Source organism: Crotalus tigris, unplaced genomic scaffold (assembly GCF_016545835.1).
Source record: "Crotalus tigris isolate CLP2741 ecotype Arizona unplaced genomic scaffold, ASM1654583v1 scf7180000017666.27876245, whole genome shotgun sequence".
Lineage (NCBI taxonomy): Eukaryota > Metazoa > Chordata > Lepidosauria > Squamata > Viperidae > Crotalus > Crotalus tigris.
This window is the reverse complement of record NW_024096551.1, coordinates 5,971,101-5,982,500: the sequence shown is the minus strand read 5'-3', so window position 1 is coordinate 5,982,500 and position 11,400 is coordinate 5,971,101.

Below are 11,400 nucleotides of genomic sequence, written 5' to 3'. Positions count from 1 at the left end.
CCATGTAAAATTGGAAGTGTCTGCTTTTTAAAAAACTTTTAAATGTTTTATATTTAAACTTTTAACGTTTTATAAAACTTTTAATGTTTTAACTTTTCCTGGTGCTCACGTTTTATTTCCTAATATGCATACACCCAGGAATTACTCTTTTATTTTTACCAAAGCACGAAGCTGAAAACACCAGCCTGAAGATGATGAATGGGACTTCGTCGAAACGTCGCCAAGACACTTCCAATTTTACGCGGGAGAAAACCTGAGCAACCAAAGACCTACATACAAACACCCGCGAAAACGGGTTTTCTCCCATGTAAAATTGGAAGTGTCTTGGCGACGATGGAGGTGTGTTCTGATTGGTTAGGAGCTTGGCTGTGCTCTGATTGGCTGGGGGGTTGGCTGATTGGTTAGGAGCCAAGCTCCTAACCAATCAGAACACACCTCCATCCAATCAGAACACAGCCAAGCTCTAGGCCACAGGCTCTTTCTCACTTTTGCCAGCTGTATCAGGGAGGGAAGAGACAGGGGAGGAGAATTATCTTGAGTCAGGTTTTGGAAAATCCGGTACAAATGTCTCCTCTCTTCCTCCTTTGCTTCCACCGTGCTGCAATGCGAATGCACACGCTTGAACAGCGTTTTAATACAGCCAACTTTATGGGATACTGGGTGGTTGCTGTTATAGTGGAGGATTCGGTCCGTGTGGGTGGGCTTGCGATAGACCTTCGTATGTACCAGATTTGCCAACTCAATGGATATCCTCTACGATTCATAAAACGTCACAGCAGGATACCCAGGTATGACCACCAAGAAACTCCCCCCCAAGGACAATTAACACGCATTTCCCTACCGTATATTCATATCGTGTCTGAAGCCACAGCCAGACTGCTGGCCCCCCATGGCATAAGAGTGGCACATAAACCTGACCAGACTCTGCGATCAAAGATCATGCGCCCCAAAGATCCCCTTCCCACCGCAGAAAGATCTGCGGTGGTTTATAAAATTGATTGCATCGGTTGCCACAGTAATTATGTAGGGGAAACATCAAAAAGGCTGAAGACCCGCCTACATGAACATAAGTTGGCAATCAAGAGGGGCGAGCAATACTCGCAGATCTGGTCACATATGGCCGAAAGTGGCCACAACTTTGATTTTGACCACACACAAATCTTGGCCTGTGATGCCACAAAGGGGGGCCACCTATTAAAGGAGGCCTGGTTTTCGGGGGGAAATTCCATTAATCGCCATATAGACATGTGCCCGGCACAACGGACCTTACAACATGGCACATGAACCGTCGCTTGAACTGCTGGAGAAGACCTAGGCATCGACCACATGTGTGGGAGAAGAATAGGACATCCCCCCACACACAACGCGATCAAATGGACATTCCCTTGGCTTCGGACCAAGACGGTAGAACTTTGAAAAATCCCCCACAAATGACAAACAGCCACCAGAAACCTGACTGTCAATTATGGAACAACTTCCCGATGAACGGAGCGAGTGGAGGTGCTTTGACAACTGAATTGCAGTAGGAAAGAGAGAGCGAGGCCCTCCCAATCAGTTCAATAGGAGAAATACGAACGGAGATAACAACTGTGGGGGGAGGAATAGGAAATACAGCATACGATAGAGCGTTCGGACTACAATTACACATGCCGGGGGGAATGATTTACCCCCCGGGGAGCGAAACAGACACCCTCGTTTTGCTAGCTGGGCTGGTTTGTGAGAGGGAAGGGAATAGCTCCGTGGTGATTGATCCCTTGGGAGGACAGAAGACTACGAACGGAGCATGCCTGGGAGATTCTCCGATGAGGGATGAGGACAGAAGCCCCAAATGGAGTGAGCAATGGATTGACCGGTTACGAGCTAGGCAATGCCTTACTGACAGGCACACACTCCAGAATGACTCCTCCCAAGAATATAGGGAGGAGAGTGATGATAGATCTAAGGGAGTGATGGAAAGGAATAGGAGGGAGAGCGGTGCAGGACGGGATGGCACATGGGGGCTACGATCTGAGAGAAAAGGAGGATTGGAATGTGGCTCGGAGGGGATGGTTGGAGCAACTAGAAGGAAGCAGAAAACAGCAACTACTGCCCATGACAGACAGAATCACAAACGGGAAACTAGTGAAACATGCACTAACTGCAAGGAAAGGGGAAACACCCCAGCTAATTTTAGAACTAGCGAGAAAGACACACGTAACAGCACACATAGAAAGGGTGAGAAACAACTACACCCTAATGCAGGACACACACTTGGATTACAACGCACACAGTTGGGACCTATGACATGATCCAAGAGCCGAGCGCAAATGATTGGAGGCTGCTTTTAAGCCCTCCCAACGACTGCCGTTTACACCCTGATGATGTCAAGAGCTCTTGACGAAAGCTAGGTTTAGTAAATAAAAGTTTTAACATTTTTAACTTTTGTATAATTTTATTCTCTTGGTGTTCAACTATTTATTGATTTTAATATGAACATACCCAAGAGTCATATTTTTACTTGCATAGCTGATATATTATATATATATATATATATATATATATATATATATATATATATATATATATACACACACACACACACATACATGTAAATGTTCATTTGTTCAAAATCTTAAATCTCCAAAAGTTCTTCACCGATTACTTAGAGATTTTGACACAACATTGCATTCAAATACGCATGTGTTTTTATATACCTATATTATATAAATGTCACACCTGTGACAGGTAAAAACATGCTTTTTGTGAAAAACAGCGCCATCTATTGGACATAAAAGCAACACATGCTACAATTTCAGACAATCTCTATATCTGCATAGACAATGGAGCAACAAAACATATTGTATACCCACAAGCATTGTGAAATTAAACGTATTACAAATGTGCACTTTCTCTTTTCTTTCTTTTCCATTTAACCAGACTGAGCCACAGCAACGCGTGGCTGGATACAGCTAGTATACACACACATACACACATACACACACACACACATCACATCTACATACACTGGAAAGATTACAGCTTAAATTTAGAAAAGTCAGGGGAATTGGGAAGAGTGTTGGAAAAAAGAAAAGCACAGCATTTCCTTTCTGTGTACCACTGGCAATGTGTTGAAAACTTCTCAAGATATAGAACCTTTAATTCTAGATAAAAATTTAGACTGGTAGAAGTCTCAGGAGCATAAAAAAATAAAGACATCTTGAAAGAGTTTATAAAAAGGATAGGCCTTTTGTTCCAAATTTATTCCAAACCACCAACATCTGCAAAGGTAATGATTGTGGTGATCAAAATTGGTAAACAGGTGTACATGTGTGAGAGAGACATTGCAATCAAGGCCTCATTCCTTTTGTATAGTTGTCCCATGCATGTGCAAAAATAGCTGGGCTCTGACCTTACCCTATAACTGCCTTGTTGAAAATTGTAACCTTATATATGACAGTATTCCAGAACAATTTTTATTTTTCCCTAAATTATTACTTTTGTATATACTCTAGGAATTCTTCTGTTGTTGTTTTGTCTCATGATTAACAAATAAAATCATCTGATAAAGTTTGTGATGATCATTATTAAATGATATTTTCCCTCATATTCAAAAGCCAGTTTAAGATGACTGCACAGTGATCTTCAAAAACTAGACTGGAGGAATGTAAAAATTGACATGACTTGCAGATGTAAATTTTTTTAGTTCATCAATACTAGCACATCAGCAGGTTCACTTTCTTAAAACAGATTAAGTTTTAAAAATTCAAGATAAATGTTACCTTCCTGATATTGTTATCATTGTTTCTTTTACAAATTTGAGCCATTTTTCAATTATAGATATATTGTTAGGAATCCTTATAATGCTGTTGAATTACTCACTTTTATACTTTTTTCCTCTCACACACCCAAGGAATTAACATAAATGAAGCACATAGAGAATCATAAATCAATGAAAGTACATATGCTTTGTATCCAAACTATTTCAGATTTAGTCAAAGATAGATGCAGGCAATTTACTTGCAGCTATCAAATTGAAACTAAAGTTCAGTTTGTTTGTTAGATCTCCTTTTGAAGAATTGTGGAATTTAATGAAGATTGAAGTATTAAATGTATTGGATTGTTAACGCACTTAATTTTGCTTCGTTTTACTTGTTTTAAACCACTGAAAATCATGCTACCTTATTTCAGTATTTTGGCAGCATAATCTGAGAGAGATCTCTGGGCCCCCAGAAAAGGAGCAGAGGCTCCATATGGCCAGCAGATCTAATGCTGATCTAGTTGTGATGGAACAAATTGATCTCCAGCTGATGCTTGGACTCTAGGAAGAAAACATCTGCATCTGAAAAGTCGAGGGAGAATCATGAATGCAGAGGAGAATCTTTTGTTTTAAAACTTCCGGTATATAAATTGCTATTTGATCCAAGTTGAAATTATGCATAAAGAACCACAAAAAGCAAAGTAAGGAGTTTGAAACTGCCCTTTAAGAGTGAAGCCAGATCCCTAAGTCAGCTTCTTCACTATGGTGAGTGCCATTAGTTTTTGCTGGTGCTTTTAGAAATATTAAAAATACTAAACCTAGGTGTCTTCATAAAGATATACTGAGCACAAATTAGCTAAATATTGTTTTGGCCTTGCATGCTGTACAAATCCAGTCCATGTGATTAACGCATGGCTAGCAACATATGGTACAAACCTGAATAACTGGTTTAGTTGAATAATCTATGATTTATGATCAAATTAACTATGAATAAGCATGTCATGCAAACACAATATTATGGTAGATGCAATAAAGCAGTGATGGCTAACCTTTTAAAGACCAAGTGCCCAAACTGCAACCCAAAACCCACTTATTTATCGCAAAGTGCCAGGGCTGCATCAGCATTGTGGTGCCCTCAGGGGCAGGACCCACTGGGTGGGAGTGGCTGCAGTGGTCACGGCAGACTGGGCCAGTCCCTCTCCATCTCTGGGGCATCCCCAGGGGACTAACGCCGCTTGCTCGCTCACTTCCTGCCCTATCACTTCCAAACTCCGTGTGTTCGCTACTCTGGCGAACTCTGCTGGGGCAACAGCACGTGTGCCCACAGAGAGGGCTCTGAGTGCTGCCTCTGGCACACATGCCATAGGTTCGCCACCACTGCAATAAAGTATAGTATAAAGCAGGTATGATGTGATGTTGGGGACACACATAGCTTATTGTTACTGCTCATATGGATGCATTAAATCAGTGGTTCTCAACCTTCCTAATGCCGTGACCCTTTAATACAGTTCCTCATGTTATGGTGACCCCCAACCCATAAAATTAGTCCTTGACTTACAACAGTTTGCTTAGTGACTGTTCAAAGTTACAACGGCACTGAAAAAAGTGACTTATGACCATTTTTCACACTTATGACCATTGCAGCATCCCCAGGGTCATGTGATTTACATTCAGATGCTTAGCAACCAATTCATATTTATGATGGTCACATTGTTCCAGGGTCATGTGATCACCTTTTGCAACCTTCTGACTAGCAAAGTTAGTGGGGAAACCAGATTCACTTAAAAACCATGTTACTAATTTAATCTCTCTCTCCCTCTTTCTTTCTCTCTCCCCCCTCTCCCTTTCTCTCTCTTCCTCTTTATTTCTTTCTCCTTCTCTTTCTCTCTCCCTCTTTCTCTCTCTTTCCCTCTCTCTTTCCCTCTCCTTCTCTCTCCCCCTTTCTCTCTTCCTCTCTATTTCTCTCTCCCTCTCTCTCCCTTTCTCTCTCTCTCTTTCTCTCTCTTCCTCCCTTTCTCTCCCTCTCTCTCCCTTCCTCTTTCTCTTTCTCCCTCTCTTTCTCCCTATCTTTCCCTCTCTTTCTCTATCCCTTTCTCTCTATTTCTTTCTTCCTTTTTCTCTCCCTCCCTCCCTTTCTCTCCCTTCCTCTCTCTCTCTCTCTTTCTCCCTATCTTTCTCCATCTCTTTCCCTCTCTCTTTCTCTCTCCCTCTCTCTTTCTCTCCCTCTCTTCCTCCCTCCCTCTCTCTGATCAGGGATCAATTTGGAGGTGGGGAGGGGAGTGGCCAAGGGCTACCTGTGTGACCTTGAAGTGGCCACCTTTGGAAGTAATAATGCTGCTCCAGCCAGGATCAAGCTGGGCATAGTGGGTGATGGGAGAAGAGCGAGCCGATCGCCTTCCTGGCAGCTGGGACTCCGGTGCGCCTTCCTGCCAGCGAGGCCTATGGTAGCACCGGGATCACACGGCTCCCTGGGAAAGGAACTTCCTGCCACACTTCTCAGGGGGTGGGGCACCCGGGCTAATTAGGAGCCCCACAAGGGTGCAAGCCTGCATGAAGAGCCATGCCCTTTCTATGGGGGAGGGACACGATGAGGGAGCCAACCAATCGCGGGACGAATATGCAGCCAGCCACCGGAAATGCCATGCAGGAAAAACAGCTGACAGCAGCCTACCAGATGCTGGGCGGGACTCCAGTGCACCCTAGGTCTGCCCGCCGGTGCCTGGTTAGAGCAGGTGGCCGGTGCTCCATTGTGGCTGGCTCCAGCGGGGCAGGGATTCCTTGGCATCATGGAACAAGGTGTGGCAACGTCACCAATGGACAGGGCATCCTGAGGCCCCCAGCGCCTGGTTGAAGCAACTGGCTGGTGCTCCATTGTAGCCGGCTCTGGCAGTGGCGGCAGGGATCCCCCACAGCTTGTGGCTTCTGCTGCGATGCCCGGATCGGTTTCCCACTGTGCGGATGTTGGAATGTTTGATCAGTATCGGAGCTCAGTGAGCCTGGAGCAAGGGAGCAGCCACCACCGTCCACGGCTGTACCCCGAGTCACCATCAGATGCCTATCCCAGGCAGCCGGCCTGAGCCAATGAGGCACCGGTGATTGCCTCAAGCCACTGCCGCAGCCCGATGAGACCGCGCTGCACCCAACAAGCAGCACGTAGTGGCCAATGAGTGCCAGGCGGGGAATGGCTACTGAGTGTGCAGCACCATTGCGGCCACTTCGATCGGTATCAGGAGTGGGGAGCAGAGAGTTGAACTCAGCGAGTCTGGAGCAAGGGAGTAGCCCCCCCACCCATGGCTGGCCCTCGAGTCACCGTTCTGATCAGCACCAGCAAAACAAATGTGGGCCTCAGTTCCCACCTGCTGCCATGGGATGAGTCCTCTGGGAGGGTGCGCGCCATCTGGCTGCTTTGCTTTTCCCTCCATAAAGCCAGGCACCTCGGAAGAGGGGGAAAAGACTTGAGCCCCGGAAGGCAATGTGAGGGCCATGAGGGATATCACAAGCTCGTAGGAGGGGAGAGGAAAAAAAATGGAAGAGAATGAGGCTGCAACAGAGAGAGAGAGAGAGAGAAGGGGGAAAAGAAGGGGGCGGTTGTGAGGTTGGCTCTCAGGGCTGCAATGCAAGTGGTCTGAAACAGCTACCTGCAAGTGGATGACTCTGCCCCCTTCAGGCTCACGCTTACTTCTGAAGTAAGAAGAGGGGGAAAGGGTGACACGGATCCTGCACAATGAGTCCCTGGGGAGGGCGGGGCCTCACTCTGAGCCTGCGCTCTTCGCGCGCCCTCAGTAGGGTTCCTGCAGGCCATTGCCAAGCAGCTTGTTTTCAACAAGCAAGTGAGCTGTGAAGGAGGGGGGGATGAAGGCGATGCCGCGAGGGGAGTGGCGGGGGGAGGAAATATGTCTTAGGCAACCCCTGTGAAACAGTCGTTCGACCCTCAAAGGGTCGCGACCCACAGGTTGAGAACCGCTGCATTAAATTGTATTTGCAGAATTTGAATAAGGCAACTGAAAAAACTGTCTGGATGATCTCAATCAATTTATATGATGACCTTTCTCTGTTACCTTTTCATGATGCACATCTTCTTATAGGATGCAGAGAATATTAAATGACTATTCTATCTAGCTGTTAAAAGACAACAGAATAGGGCCAGAGGAGTCCAAATGCCATGAAAATATGCTGAGCTTAGATTTAGGCCAACCATTTGGATAATGTCCTGAAATCAGAATTAGTTGCCCGGTTAAATAATCAATAATGAAGCAAAGAGTTAATTAACTCACTTGATAGCAACTGACTGAACTATTCTATGTTAGTATTGCATCTAGTTTTTATCTCTGATGTATGTTCCTGCCTAGGAAACTGGGCAGACCTTTCCTAGAAAGGTGGCACTCTGTACATTTTCTTCTGCTCAACAGTCAGAAGACATCTTCGGTGAGCACAGGAAACACAGTGGGCATTTACTCTAAATTGCTAGTTTAAAGCCCTTCTCCTGATAACTTTCTATTTTTTTTTTATTTCTTGTCTCAGGTTTGCTTAACAGCTGAACTATTCCATATTGGTATGCTCGGCCTAAAGTATCTATTCACACAGCAACATTTTAATATGCTTTGTAGAATCTTCTACATGATAAAAAAATATTAAAACTACCTTCTGATGTGATTGCATTTGTTTTTCCTGTTTAGTCAACATAACTTTACAAGTTTGACAATGCAAAATGATATTATTAGCAAAAAAGCTTGATCTATCTGCAAATAATAATCCATCTACATTTAATTATTTTTCCATCATCCATGCCAATTTTTCTACTAGAAAAAGAAAATATTTTTATTGACCATTGTAAAGTCTTAGAAAGGTCTTCTATTTTCCCACCAGTAACAAAATGCTTCCTAATCTCGCTTTCTGTTCAAATCTTATGTTGGTAAACAAATGATTACACATTACTAATGAGGTGATTAAAGCATTACAGAATCCAAAATGTACTTTGTAAATTAAAATTGTACTAATCACTAGCTTAGTACCTTAATATTTTATAAGCTTTATCGTTTTCCAGGAGATCTGCCTGACTTAGCTCTACTTCAAAAGAGTTTCTATATTTATTTTAATTTTATTCAGGCATACTTGTAAAGACCATCCTTATAATCTTTTTCCTTCTTAAAACTTTTCCAAATTACATTTTAAGAAAAGGAAAACTGCTGTATATCAAATAAAACATAATAAGTGCATTCAAAACAGTTGCTTCAAAAATATATTAGTGCAACATAAAAGTGCTCCCTTTCTCTGAATTATTAAAGTAGCTACATCCTTTGCAGTTATTTTGAAAACTGACACCAGTTATCTGCAAGAGTACTTGTGTACATTTACAAATAATATTTCTACTGGGAAGAAAGCAAAGAATATGGTTGTATAAACTGTAAATATGTTTGCAGATACAGCCAGGGACAGGGCTTAAAACACATGGACAAGCCTTGCAAAGGATATGGCTGCTTTAATACTTGTTCTTACTGTTTTAAAGATTCTTATTTTATATTGTGTTTTTATATTGTTATAAGCTGTCCATAGCTTGAAAATGATACAGATCCAATAAATAAATAAGTACTTCATAGACAAGGGATATTTGCTAGTGCAAATGAACTTTGCAAATGCCTCTTTCAAATGCTTAATATAATACTAATATAGGTAGCTCTTGGTTCACAACCATTCGAAGTTACAACAGCACTGAAAAAAGGGATTCATGACCACTTTTCATACTTAGAACCATGGCATCAACCCCATGGTCATATGATCAAAATTCGGACATTTGGCAACTGGCATGTATTTATGATCAATTGCAGGATCATGTGATCAACTTTTGCAATCTTCTGATAGGCAAATTCAATAGGATATAACCATATTACTGACTTAACAACTGCAATGATCCACTTAAGTGTGACAAGAAAAGTAGTAAAATGGAGCAAAGTTCACTTTCCATTGCTTAGGAGTGGAAATTTAGGTCTCAGTTTTGATTTTAAGTTGAGTATTATCTGTAAGAATTATTTTCTTGCTACTTACTCAGAAGGTCACCATTTTGGATACATTCCTGGAAAGGGGAAAAATTCTCTCTTTAACAGACTTCTTTGTTATATGAATTGTAAAGGGCTTCAGTTCTATGCACATTTAATCTGAGAGCAGTGCTGGCAATTCCAAGAGATTTAATTTTGGTCATTTTCTCATTTTATAATCTTAAACTCATGCAGTCCTATTTCCACATCAGTGTATAAGTATGTATGTAATACTTTGCAATAGTGGTGAAATATTTGTAGCTCAGCTGTAAGATAAAGGTGGAGTTTTGTTCTCTGAGCTTGTAGGTTGGTTTCTGAATGTTTTAATACCAGGCTAGGTAACACCTTGAACAAATTTAGGGAATGTCAATGTTGGTATTATTCTGTTTATAAGGGCTTTGTATCATCAATAGGTCTTGTGATGGGAGGGTCACGTCAGGTGAGGGTCACGTCAGGTGGGGATCTTATGATGGGACTTGTGATGGGTCAGGTGTGGATCACACTACACTCACACACACACACAAACACAGAGAAATTTCAATAATGCTTGTATTATTTTGCATATATAGAATTGCAGATGTTTGCTGTTATGACACTTTATACTCTATATCAGTGGTTCTCAACCTTTTTAATGCCGCGACCCCCAACTGGTTGTAAGTCAAGGACTATTCAATCAGTCGTAAGTCGAGGACTACTCAACTGGTGCAGCACCGTTTGCAGAATGGGACTTTTGGCGGGCTCAGCAGGGCAGAGACAGCCTGGACAATTCCTATTGGCTTTTGAAAGCCAATAGAATAAAAGGAAGTACCACAGCTAAGGAAAAGGGGAAAAAATGGCGGACTGCGTTGTTTGGCGACCCCCATGAAATGGTCATTCGACCCCAAATGGGGTCCCGACCCACAGGTTGAGAACCACTGCTCTATATTTTAATTTAAAATATTTTTGTATTTTTCATTTATTTTTATATACCTGTGCATTTTTAATAATAAATGTGTGTGTGTGTTTTGTTCCTTTTCTTTTTTTAATTTTAATTTTAAAGGCAATAAACATTTATTTTTAAAAACTTATTTATGTTGTAGTAGACCAATATTCTATTAAATCGGAACTCAACATAGCACTTTATTATACTAGGATTATGAATAAAAAATGATTAATTGAATACTGCACAAATTAAAAAATATCATTCATTAAACTCCTGACATCAAAAAGAAGGCAACCTCTTAGTACCAAAACTTCTACTAAAACAGTTTTAAAACTGTAGTATAAATGAAGCGTTATCTGAAAGTGCATGGTTTACACAAACATTTCTGTCTTATGATGACATTTGGAAAGAAAAACTATTAAATGGTCAGAATAAAAGAGGTAACACAGCATTGTACCTGCAAGGATGTCTGTTTTCCTAATTTTATGTGGGCAAATCTGCTCTGCGAGCATTGCCCCTGAGAAAAATCCTTCTCACAGAGGGTTAGGTAAACTTAACTAATCTAAGGAGATAGCTCTTCATTGCAATACATAGCAACACTGGTAAAATTACTAGCCAATGTAAAGCTCTTCCTATTAGTCCCTTCTCACAAAAGTTTAGGAGTTATACCCAAATCTTGTGAGGGCCTGTATCCACCTCAATGCCTGTTT